General features: G+C 42.2%; 1 protein-coding gene across 2 annotated transcripts in view; it reads left to right on the top strand.

The window, feature by feature from the left end:
- Positions 1–11,546, top strand: part of CBX5 (chromobox 5) — a 48,499-nt gene that overhangs the window by 809 nt on the left and 36,144 nt on the right. The window lies entirely within an intron of this gene.

Below are 11,546 nucleotides of genomic sequence, written 5' to 3'. Positions count from 1 at the left end.
ATTGCATCTAGTTACTTGACGTCCTAATCTTGACCGTCTTTTCTTGTGCATCCGTACTGCTGTAGGCGGTCCCGTAATTTACCTGTAAGCCTGTATGAGTAATAATAATAATGATGATGATGATGATAATGATAATAATTTATTAGACTTGTATGCCGCCTCTCTCCGAAGACTAATGTGATAGTTGCAACTCTTTGATTAATCCCAATAATTGCATGATGCGAACTACTCCATAGGCGTATGTACATTCTAAAGCATTGTTATTTACTTTGATAAACGTTTGTACTTATATAATACCCGTTTTGATATTTTTATTGGGTTATATATTGCTTTAAGAAAAATAGAACTTAAAGTTGGGTTAATTTTTGTCCAGTCTGGCAGCATTTATGTGAGATCTCATATTAAGTCCCTAAGAAATGATGGTGGACAATTTTGTTGTGATTTTATAAATTTTTGAGAAGATACATGTATGCACATGTATTTTATCTATAACATATACATGTGCAGGCATTTCTATTTTTTAATTAAAAGAAAATTGTGGAACTAATAAAGCACCTGGATGTTATTAGTAAATTTCATTGATTCTTAAAAATATGAAAGCAACGTTTTCTTTCTTTTTAAAAAAAAAATATTTTTATTGATTATATATATTAAAAACAAAGAAAAAAGGCCAACATGTTGTAATAAAAACTATGGCATAATAGTAAGACGAGCAAAGAACAAATTTGTCAACTATACTGTTGACCGCTAGTTTGCGACTTTCCAAATTAGATACTATCAAGAATTTCTACATGTTTTAACTATACAGTATTTACATTTTGCAACAATCGGATAGTAATCTACCCAGAGGTTTACTATTTCTCTAATCTGAAATACTGTATAATGATTTTTCTTTTTGGAATAAGTTGTATAGCATTTTGTATTTGTTTGTTCATTTCCTTTTCTTTTTAATGTATTTATATTTTAGCCAATTATACCATCGATCCCATGTGTTATAAAAGTCTGTTTTGTCTCTGTCTTGGAGTTCATAGATCATCTTGGTCAATTCCCTGCATTCATGTACTTTATGAGATTTAAGGTGGTTGGGATTGTATCTTTCTTTCATTGCAACAAAGTTTCTTCCCCTTTGTGTTCCTCCTGGACTGTTCCAAAGGTGCTTTTTCAGGAGGCAAATAGACTTTCTTGTTTTTCTTGACATGTTGCTTCTCATCCAAAAAAACTTTTTCAGTTATGACTGGATGGTGGGAAATGGAAGATTAATACTCCTTGCAGACAGCTGGTCATTTGCATTATTTTAGAGAGTCATTAAGGCCACCTGGGGGTTTATCTGTGTCATCAGGGTCACCTGGGTATTGCAAATGGGTGTGGAGCCTCCTTGGAACTGTTGAAAGGACTGTGTTGTAGACTGGAGACAGATGTCCTATCCCTCCTTTCCTCTGTTCACTTTTGACATAGATGGCCTCTTTGACCCCTCTTTCAAACCAGCAGTCCTTTCTGTCCAAACTGTGGACTTTGCAGTCTTCAAAAGAGTGGCCTTTGTCTTTAAAATGCAGATGGGACTGCTGAATCTTGTCCTGATGGATGGATTTGTTCTCCTATGTTGTGCCATGCATTTATGATGTGGTTGCTTTGTTTCCCCAATCTACAGATCTGCACATGGCTCACCACTTTGTACTGCATATAACACATTGCTCAGTTTGTGCCTGGGTGTTTTATCCCTGAGGTGTACAAGGTGCACATATGTTGTGTTGGCTGATGTTTCTGCAATATATGGAATGATTATGTTGCTTTGTTCATTATTCTCTTTGTCTGTTATGGAAGGGCTCCTGCTGGGTCTTTTTTGAGATTTGATGCAGGCCCACTTGGGATAGGCAAGTGTGTTTTACTTCATTTTCTTTCCCATCTTTGCTGGTAGGTAGACCTTCAGCTCAATGGTGCAAGGCTCAAAACTCCCATTTTGTGCTCCAGTGGGTGCAAGAATGAAAAAGTAAATATTGATCTCTGTGTGGGAGTTTTCTGTAAACTTCTTTGTTAAGGTTTCTGTTTTCCTTAATGTGTACTGTACAATCCAGGAAGGCTAGATGGGAAAGAAATGAACTAAAACACATCAAGGAAGGTCTAACGTGTACCTATCCCAAGTGGGCCTGCATCAAATCTCAAAAAAGACCCAACAGGAGCCCCTCCATAACAGACAGAGACAACAATAAACAAAGCAACATTGTTATTCCATACATTGCAGGAAATACCAGAAAAGTTGAAGAGGATCTTCAGCCAACACAACATATGAGCACACTTCAAAATCAAGACTATACAAAGGAAAGTGCTTGTCCACCTCAAGGATAAAATACCCAGACACAAACTGAGCAATGTAATATATGCAGTACAAAGCAGTGAGTCATGTGCAGATCTGTACATTGGGGAAACAAAGCAACCATATCATAAATGCATGGCACAACATAGGAGAACAAATCCATCAGGACAAGATTCAGTAGTCCTATCTGCATTTTAAAGACAAAGGCCACTCTTTTGAATACTGCAAAGTCCACAGTTTGGACAGAAAGGACTGCTAATTTGAAAGAGAGGTCAAAGAGGCCATCTACCTCAAAATTGAACAGAGGAGAGAAGGGATACAATATCATCTGTCTCCAGTCTACAACACAGTTCCAAGGAAGCTCCACACCCATTTGCACTACCTAGGTTGCCCTGATGACACAGATAAACCTCCAGGCAGTGTTCCCTCTAATTTTTTGGGGGGGTGGGCGGAAAAGTATAGTGTCTGAGCGGCAGTCCCTTCGGGACTGGGCGGCACGAAATAATAAATAAACAAACAAACAAATAAAAAACCCACCCTGTTTTGCCTCAGAGAATTTCAAAATAAAATACTGTACTGTGTGTCTATAACAGTGAGCTCATAATAGGGCAACTCTATCAAAATCAAAATGCCACTTAAATAGCTGAGCTAGTTTCAAACTAGATTTTGATTTTCTTTCTCTCTTCCTTACTCCCATTCTTTTTCTTTCTCTTTTCCTTCCTCTCTTTTTTCTATCTGTTTCTCTCTCTTCCTCTCTCTCTCCTTCCCTCTCACTCTTTCCCTCTCGGCTTCTGGGCAGGTTTGGAAAACTCTGAGTTGATGATTATTTTTATTAAGTGAGCGATTGCTCACTGCTCAGCTTAGAGGGAACTATGCCTCCAGGTGGCCTTTATGACTCTCTAAAAGAATGCAAATGACCACCTGTCTGCAAGGAGTATTAATGTTCAATTGCCCACTGTCATGCATGGAGCCGCAAGTAAAAACCTCGCCAAAACAGGCACAATTTTGCTACCTCCACAGGTGCAGCAGCAAAATCACGCTGGTCCTGCAAGAACTTATGAGCCGCAGCGGCGAGCGTAATTTAGCGTTACGGCTCGTAGCCCACCACTGCTCACTATTCAGTCAGAGTTGAAGAAGTTTTTTAGATGAGAAGCAAAATGTCAAGAAAAACAAGAAAAATTATTTTCCTCTTGAAAAAGTACCTTTGGGACAACTATGAGCTGGATAACAGAATCTCCATAAGCATCATGTCTGGATTGTTTTCAGTAAACTAGGGGTATACATGTAGTTCTTGACTTACAACAGTTTATTCAGTGATTGTTCAAAGTTATAATGGCATTGAAAAATGTGACTTGTGACCATTTTTCAGTTAAAACGTTTGCAGCATCCCCATAACCAAGTGATCCAAATTCAGATGTTTGGCAACTGGTTCATATTTATGACTGTTGCTGTGTCCTAGGGCAGTGTTTCCCAACCTTTTTTGAGCTGCGGCACATTATTCATGTTTTCAAAATTCTGGGGAACACTGAAGGGGGGGCGGGGGGGCTAAAGAAAAGTTTGGACAAAAAAAATATCTCTTCCTCCATTTCACTCTATTTCTCCCTCCCTCTTTCTCTCTTTTCCTTCCTTCCCTTCTTTCTCTCCATCCCTCTTTCTTTCTTCCTCTCTTTTTTGCTCTCTTTCTCTCTCCCTCCTTCCCTCCCTCTATGTCTTTCCCTCTCCCTCCTTCCCCCCTTTCTCTGTCTCTCTTGCTTTCTTTCCCTCTCTTTCTCTTGCTTTCTTTCTCTCATTCTCTCTCCCCTCCTTTCTCTCTCTCTCTCTTTCTCTCTCGTTCACCACGCCAGCAACAGAGGGAAAAAGAAAGAGCGAGAGAGAGCCGGAGAGAGAGTGGAGTGTGCAGCAGCCATCAGCCTCCTCGCCATCCCAGACGTCCCCAGCGCCCGGCCTCGCGCCGCCTCCCGCTAGCCCGGCCGAAAGCCACACAGTCCCGGACTCCCGGATTGCTCGCTTCTCCGGCCAGTGCGACGCTTTCATGGGCAGATGGCTTTGCTGACCGGAGAAACGAGCGATCCGGGAGTCCGGGACTGTGTGGCTTTGCGCCATGAAGAGAAAACGGCAGCAGGGAAAAGTCGGCCGCTTTCTCTTCATGGCGCAAAGCCACACAGTCCCGGACTCTCGGATTCCTCGCCCCAAGGCAGGAGGCGGTGGCGGAGAAGAGTGGGCGGATCGGGCGGGCAATGGGGCAGGATGGAGAAGCCAGGGGCGCGTTTGGCCGGAGGCACCGTGGGGAGCAGGGGCAGGGTGGTGCGGCAGTAGGAGTAAAGGGAGCCGCGGCTGCCCCTGCCTCCCCACGGTGCCTCCGGCCAAACGCGCACCTGGCTTCTCCGCCCTGCCCCATTGCCCGCCCAATCCGCCCACTCTCCGCCACCTCTCGCCGCGGCACACCTGACGGTGTCTCGCGGCACACCAGTGTGCCACGGCACACCGGTTGGGAAACGCTGTCCTAGGGTGATGTGATCATCATTTGCGACCATCTGGCCAGCAAAATCAATGGGAAGTCAGATTCACTTAACTGGGTTACTAAATTGCCAATTGCAGTAATTCACTTAACTGTTGCAAGAAAGGTGGTAAAACCCGTCAAAATTCACTTAACAAATGTCTCACTTAACAATATAAATTTTGGGCTCAATTGTGGTCATAAGTCTTAAGGACTACTTCTTACAGTAGTTACTGTGCATAGCTATTGTGCAAAATGGCAACAGTGAGGACAACAACAGGGCTAAAAAATCATGCCGTTTTCTGAGATACTTAATAAGCCCTATTTTGATACTTAAAACACTTGGAGATCTATAAATGCATGGTATTTAGGTATGATGTTGATGAGAAATTTAGTATTTACCTCTAAAATTGTAGAAAGCATTTGCCTCCATGAGGAAAGGAATGAAATTTCTTTGCTCACAATGCATCATGTTGTTATGGCATGAAGATCAGCTTGAAGAAAACCCTTTTTAGGGACAAATAGGAATTACTAATGAAATGGGCTGCAGCGTCACTTCATGACCGCAGTGGGAAGAGCAGGGATTTCGGTGATTATACATAGTGAACATGTGCGTGCCTCAGTTAATGATCGCCATTACTTAGAATTGTAATAGTAGGCTCTATTATGGTTGTAAGTCAAGGACTATGTATAGTTAGCTTCTTACTAGTCCCTAGTCTGCCCAAAGACAATTAATGCCCAATAAAGTGATTGTATACATATATAAATTACATAGAGCCAGTTTGGTCTAGTACAGGGGTAGGCAAACTTGGCTCTTCTATGACATGTGGACTTCAACTCCCAGAATTCCCGAGCCAGCACGATTGACTCAGGAATTCTGGGAGTTGAAGTCCACAAGTCATAAAAGAGCCAGGTTTGCCTACCCTTGGTCTATTCCTTGAGGTATTAGGCTAGAAAGCAGGATACTTAGTTACAAGCCCCCCTTAGTCATGAAAGCCAGCTGGATGACTTTGGGCAATTCACTCTCTTAGCCCAACCCACCTCTCAGGATTGTGAGGAAAACAGAAGGAAGATGTGTTAGATATGTTCACCGCCTTGAGTTATTTGTAAAAACAATAAAGGAAGGATACAAAATAAATCTACAGTTCTAAACATAAATTGGTTGTTGTAATACTGTAGTGGTAAAGTTATCGTTGCTTCTCAGTACTAATTAAGAACTACATGTACTGTACATATAGTGTAGCATACTTTTGGGGGAAAGTCTTAACGGGGAAGTCAGTGCAGTTCTGGGATATTAGATTCAAAATGTTCTTAATTGTTCTGTTGTCCCCCACTTGCAGTGTTTTTCATGTTGGCCATATATAGCCATAATGTCCTATTAATAGTGCACTTAAGCATGAGCTTGGCTTACATGGAACTCTATACATTGTAATGTAAAGTTTACAGGTAAGTGCTTTTTGCACCTTAACTTTTGGTTTAGTATTTATCCTGGAAGAGATATTGTTGCCTATTTATAGTAATCTGCACAGATAAAGAGTATACTGATCACAAACTTGATGACTTGACTCAAGAACAGAAGAAAACTGAAGAGTAATCACAAGGATTCAGCTTGGAATATGGTAGCATTCAGGAGATTTAAGGATTCCTGTTGAAATGCAAAAATTTGATTTCTTAATCTCAACATGAATTATGTTGGTACATTTCAGATAATCTTCTAGTAAAATTATAATTGGTTTGATAGTAAATGGAATATTTACTCAATATGAACAATCTAATATTGTGGCTGTTTATCATATATAATGTTTACTCTAGCTTTATTTTTGCTTAAAGTTATAACATTTTTTCTGTTTTTCTATTATGTACACAAAGTAACATGGTTTTAGTTAATGATATCCAGGTTTGTAAAAGCCATTGAACAAAGTAGGAATACAGTAACATGTAAAAAAGCATACATGATTGAGGTACGCATGAAGATAGCTTATATGAGCAAAAGATAAAATATTTATTAAGGAGAGGAAAAGCAGTTGCTTTCTATGAAGAGGTTGAAACTCAGCACATTAAGATGCTTTTGCAATGGTGGGAGCCCTGAAATAGACAGTGTACACATTGATATGTTTCTTGGTGCTCATCAAACACTAGCTTGCTATATGTTGTTTGTAGGTAGTTTTCAACTCTTTTCCAATTAAAACTATCATCCTGCAAAACAAACCACCAGCCTCAAGACAAACTTGCATTTTAACTATGCCTTATGACTCCAGAGATGGAAGTAGAAAATAGGAATAGGTGGATGCAATAATGCTCACATAACTCCCACAATTCTAAGTGTGCCAATTGACCCAAATAATGTCAGAAATCCTTGCAAAAGAAAAAAAAGGTTCCCTATAGACTTAAGTAGGTGATCATATTGTTTATGTATGTAACATTTGTAATTATTTTCTAGTTCTTAGATATAGAGGTGAGTCCATACTGTAGTGTTAAATGCAATGTATAATTTTTAAGCAAATCAAAACTTCTAACTGCAAAATGAAGTAGTGGCAGACTACTTCATTTGTTGTCTGTTTCATTGTCCATTAAGAAAAGTACACTAGGTATGGGGGAGATTTCTGTACATAGTGTGAATCCAATCCAAGAATTTAAAGCACATTTCCATACACTAGATTTAATGTTAAAAAAAGTCTCTAGATTTATAAATTAACCACTTTGAAAAAACTTAAACTTTTTTTTTGCTCTCTGGGAGGAATGTAATCTCTAAATTATTCAGAAATTTTGGTGTACCAGATAGCATTCAAAAAGTTAATTTCTCAAAGTACATTGACAGTACACTCATTCTCTGAATATTAAATTAACAGTATCCTCCAGAAAATTCAGCACAACTCGAAATAGTTTTCTAGCTGTCTTTATGTTAATGTTTGTAAATAGACATCACTTCCATTGAAACTATGTACTGTATTAGTAAACTTCTGTTTGCAGCAGCATGCAAAAACAACCAGGGAAAACCTTCAATACAGCTGTATTGAGTATTCCAAAAGACATGACTACTTCAGCACTTTAAGAATGGGTTCTTTGCTTATAGCTGCTTTGCAAACCTTTAATAAATTTTTGGTTTCAATATAAATTTTATTTTTATCAACTATTTTTATGCACATTAAAATAAGAACTAATTAGATTAATACAGATAAATTGGCAATTGTTTATTTGTAAGTTTTGTTTTTTAATGTAGTACTAATTTAGTTACTCTATGTAGCATGCTGCCTGAACACTTTTCTGAACGAACAACAAATTTGCTTACAATATTAAGCTAGCTTAAGATATGAAATAAAATGTCTGTATTCCTGATTTGCCATTATAATAAATCCTTTTCATACACAAAATCTATTTAAATATTTTAAACAACTGAAGTGCAGTGACCACCAATATTTTTATTTAAATTACAGTGACTGTCAAAACAATGGGAATTTTAGAACTTTTCTATTTTCAAACACCCCCCCTCTTTTTTTAAAAAAAAGTTGAAATATAAGATCTCTATCTTCTTTCGCTTTTTGGATAAAATGTCTATTACTGGTTTCAGGATCTGGAATAGCTAAATATGATGATTTGAAGTATAGTGGATGAATGTTTTATAAAAAGTTGTGAGAAGACAGATATATTAAAAGTAAACAGTATTTTGTAAAAAGTCAATAATATGAAGCAATATTTATTTGGAAGCCAACTTTATACAGCTATCTGAGTATCTTGAGAAGACTGTAAAATAGCGGTATATACAAAAAATTAACCAACATAAACTCAGGACTATGTATATAAAATATTTGTTTAAAAAATCATCAATGCTATTCCATGTAGAACTTTTCACTGCTGACGTCATAAAATGTCATGGCACATGACCCTATTGCTTAACAATGACAATTGTGGCACTAATTACTATAATTAAGTAGTTGTTAGTAAAGGACCCACAGAAGCCAAGGCAAACCATTTGGGGCTTTGTCCCTCCCAGCTCAAGCCTGAGCAAGGTAAAGGAGTGCAGTTAGCTCCCCTGCCTGCCCCACTGCAGCTCAGGCTTCTTGATATCTTGCAGCCCTGGAACTGCAAAAAGGCCCTGAACTTCAGTGTGAAGCCCAGATCCAAACTGGCCCAAAAGTGCAGTGCAAAGGGGCTTCTTGGTGTGCTATAGCTCTGGGGCTGCAAGATGGCCCTGAGCCACAGCACAAAGTTTGGCCATACATGGTGCAAAGTCACAGCTTGCATAGGCTGGGAGGGAGACGGGAGGAGGAGGGCTCTAAAAGGGCAGAGGAAATCCGGACCTTTGGAGCACAAAGAGGGAGGGGAGGCGTGGATTTCCCACAGAGGGTGGGTGGGTTTCCAGCTGGTGGATTTCAAAGGGGTTTGTGTGTGTGTGTGTGTGTGTGAGAGAGAGAGAGAAAGTTGCGTGTGAGAAAGGGTGCATGTGTGTTTGTGTGTAGGTATGTGGTGTATGTGTGGGAGAGAGACCACGCAGGGAAGGAAGGCTGGTGGGCGACGGGCATTGTCCCCTCGCCTTTTCTCACCTGCATGCCTTCCATCGCTCCTCGCCGGGGAAAGGGGGAGGAGAAAGACGGGCAGGACCGAAGCCAGAGCAGCGAGAAGGTTGAAACGACGAGGGACGAGAAATAAATAAAGAAAAGGTGTTCGCCCATCCCTCAGCTGCTCTCTCATCCTTGGGTGTCATTGCAAAGGAGAGGCATTCAGCCCCTCTCTCTCACATACACACACACACACACTCCACCCTCTCTCTTTCCCTTCTTCTCTTTCTCCTTCTCTCTCTGTTTCTGATGGGCAAGAGGGCTGGGGAGAAGGGAACGGAAACAGTTTGATCCTGGGCAGCCGGGCAAGCCTACGCGGTTTCTCTGTCCGGGAGAAACCGCTCCGAGTCCTCCCCAGCCCTCTTGCCCATCAGAAAGAGAGAGAAGGAGAAAGAGAGGAAGGGAGTCTGAGTCCTCCCCCTTACCCCAGCGAGGAGCGATGGAGGAAGGCACACAGGTGAGAAAACGGGGACGATGCCCGTTGCCCGCCAGCCTTTCTTCCTTGCGTGGTCTCTCTTTCACACACACCACCACACACCTACACACAAACACACATGCACTCTCTCACACGCAACTTTCTCGCAAACCCCCCCCCCCACTTTAAAAGCCACCAGCCTCCCTCCCAGCCTCCTGACTGGCAGCTCCCTGGCGTTCGCCTTCCTCCGCCGCCCCCTGGTGCCCAGCTCCTCCCGTATCCGTAACGTCAAAGCCCTGCCCCCGGAATCCCATCGTGGGATTCACCACCTTTTGCTTTTGCTTTTATGGAAAAGGCGTGTCTGCGGTGTCCGAGCCTTTTCTGTAAAAATAAAAGGAGACAGGTGGCAGTGGGCGCAATGGGGGAGAGCTGCGCCGCCTCTGAGCCCAAAATTTCCCCGCCTCAGGAATGGCACTGCAAGCAAAAGGAGGTGGGGAATCCCACGATGGGATGCTGGGGGAGGGGCTTTGACGTCACAGACTTCCTGGCCCGTGGCTTTATTTCCGGAAGGTGGAAGGGAGGGGACAGAAGTGTTCTGGTTCGGCAAACTTACCTGAACTCCGCCGCCAAGTTCGTCCGAACCCACCAAACCCGAACTTCATTGGGTTCGCCCAACACTATTTATCACCTTTCACTCCAAGGCCACTGTTACCCTGTCACCCTGATCTTTGCAAGGCAGCTGCTGGCCATGTGGCCATCTTCCCCAGGTCTGACAAAGAAACCACTCTGCAGAACATGAGGAAGAGAGCCTCATGAAGCCAGCAGCTATTTTACAAAGGGTCAAGCTAGACATACATCATCAGTGGGAGCAAGAAGATGGTGAATGTCAGTTGGGACACTAGCATCTCAGGTAGCAGACATAGCTAGGGGATGATGGGTAGGAGAGTTGAAGCTCCCTTGAGATCATGTCAGCAGGCTGCCAAGTGCCTTAATTTTGATCATGTGACTACAGACAGCATGTCACTTTGTTCAGTGCCACCAGAACTTTGAACAATCACTTATTTAAAAGGCAGCATTTATGTTCAAAATTAATTAATAAATAGTATACAGTGATCCCTCGATTTTCGCGATCTCATTCTTCGCGAAACGCTATATCGCAATTTTTCCCACCCGATGACGTCACTCTCTTCCTTCCTTTCTCATCTTTCTTTCTCTCTCTCTTTCTCTATCTCTCCCCCTCTTGCTGGCGGGCGGCGGGCGGGCGAGCGGGGGCATCAGCGAGGAAGACCCAGGGAAGGTTCCTTCGGCCGCCCAGCAGCTGATCTGCTCGGCAGCGCAGCAGCAGCGAGGAGCCGAATCGGGGTTTCCCCTTTGCGTGGGCGGCGTGGAAACCCCGATCTTCGTCTGCTCGCTGCTGCTGCGCTGCCGAGCACATCAGCTGCTGGGCGGCCGAAGGAATCTTCCCTGGGTCTTCCCCGCCGCCCACGCAAACTCCACCATCTGCGCATGCGCGGCCATGAAAAAAAGGCCGCGCATGCGCAGATGGTGTTTTTACTTCCGCAACCCTACATCGCGAAAAATTGATTATCGCGAGGGGTCTTGGAACGGAACCCTCGCGATAATCGAGGGATCACTGTATATGTATTAGTAAGGGGTTTTTTTCACACAACATAGAGAATTATTTTTATTCCCTTCAATGATTTGACCCTTAAATTAGGTTATAGGGGTTCCTTGTTAGTAAAAATATCAGAAAAAATATATAAAGCA

This window comes from Erythrolamprus reginae, chromosome 2 (assembly GCF_031021105.1).
Source record: "Erythrolamprus reginae isolate rEryReg1 chromosome 2, rEryReg1.hap1, whole genome shotgun sequence".
Lineage (NCBI taxonomy): Eukaryota > Metazoa > Chordata > Lepidosauria > Squamata > Dipsadidae > Erythrolamprus > Erythrolamprus reginae.
Note: the sequence above shows the minus strand (reverse complement) of the source record. Positions and strands in the feature narration are given on the sequence as shown.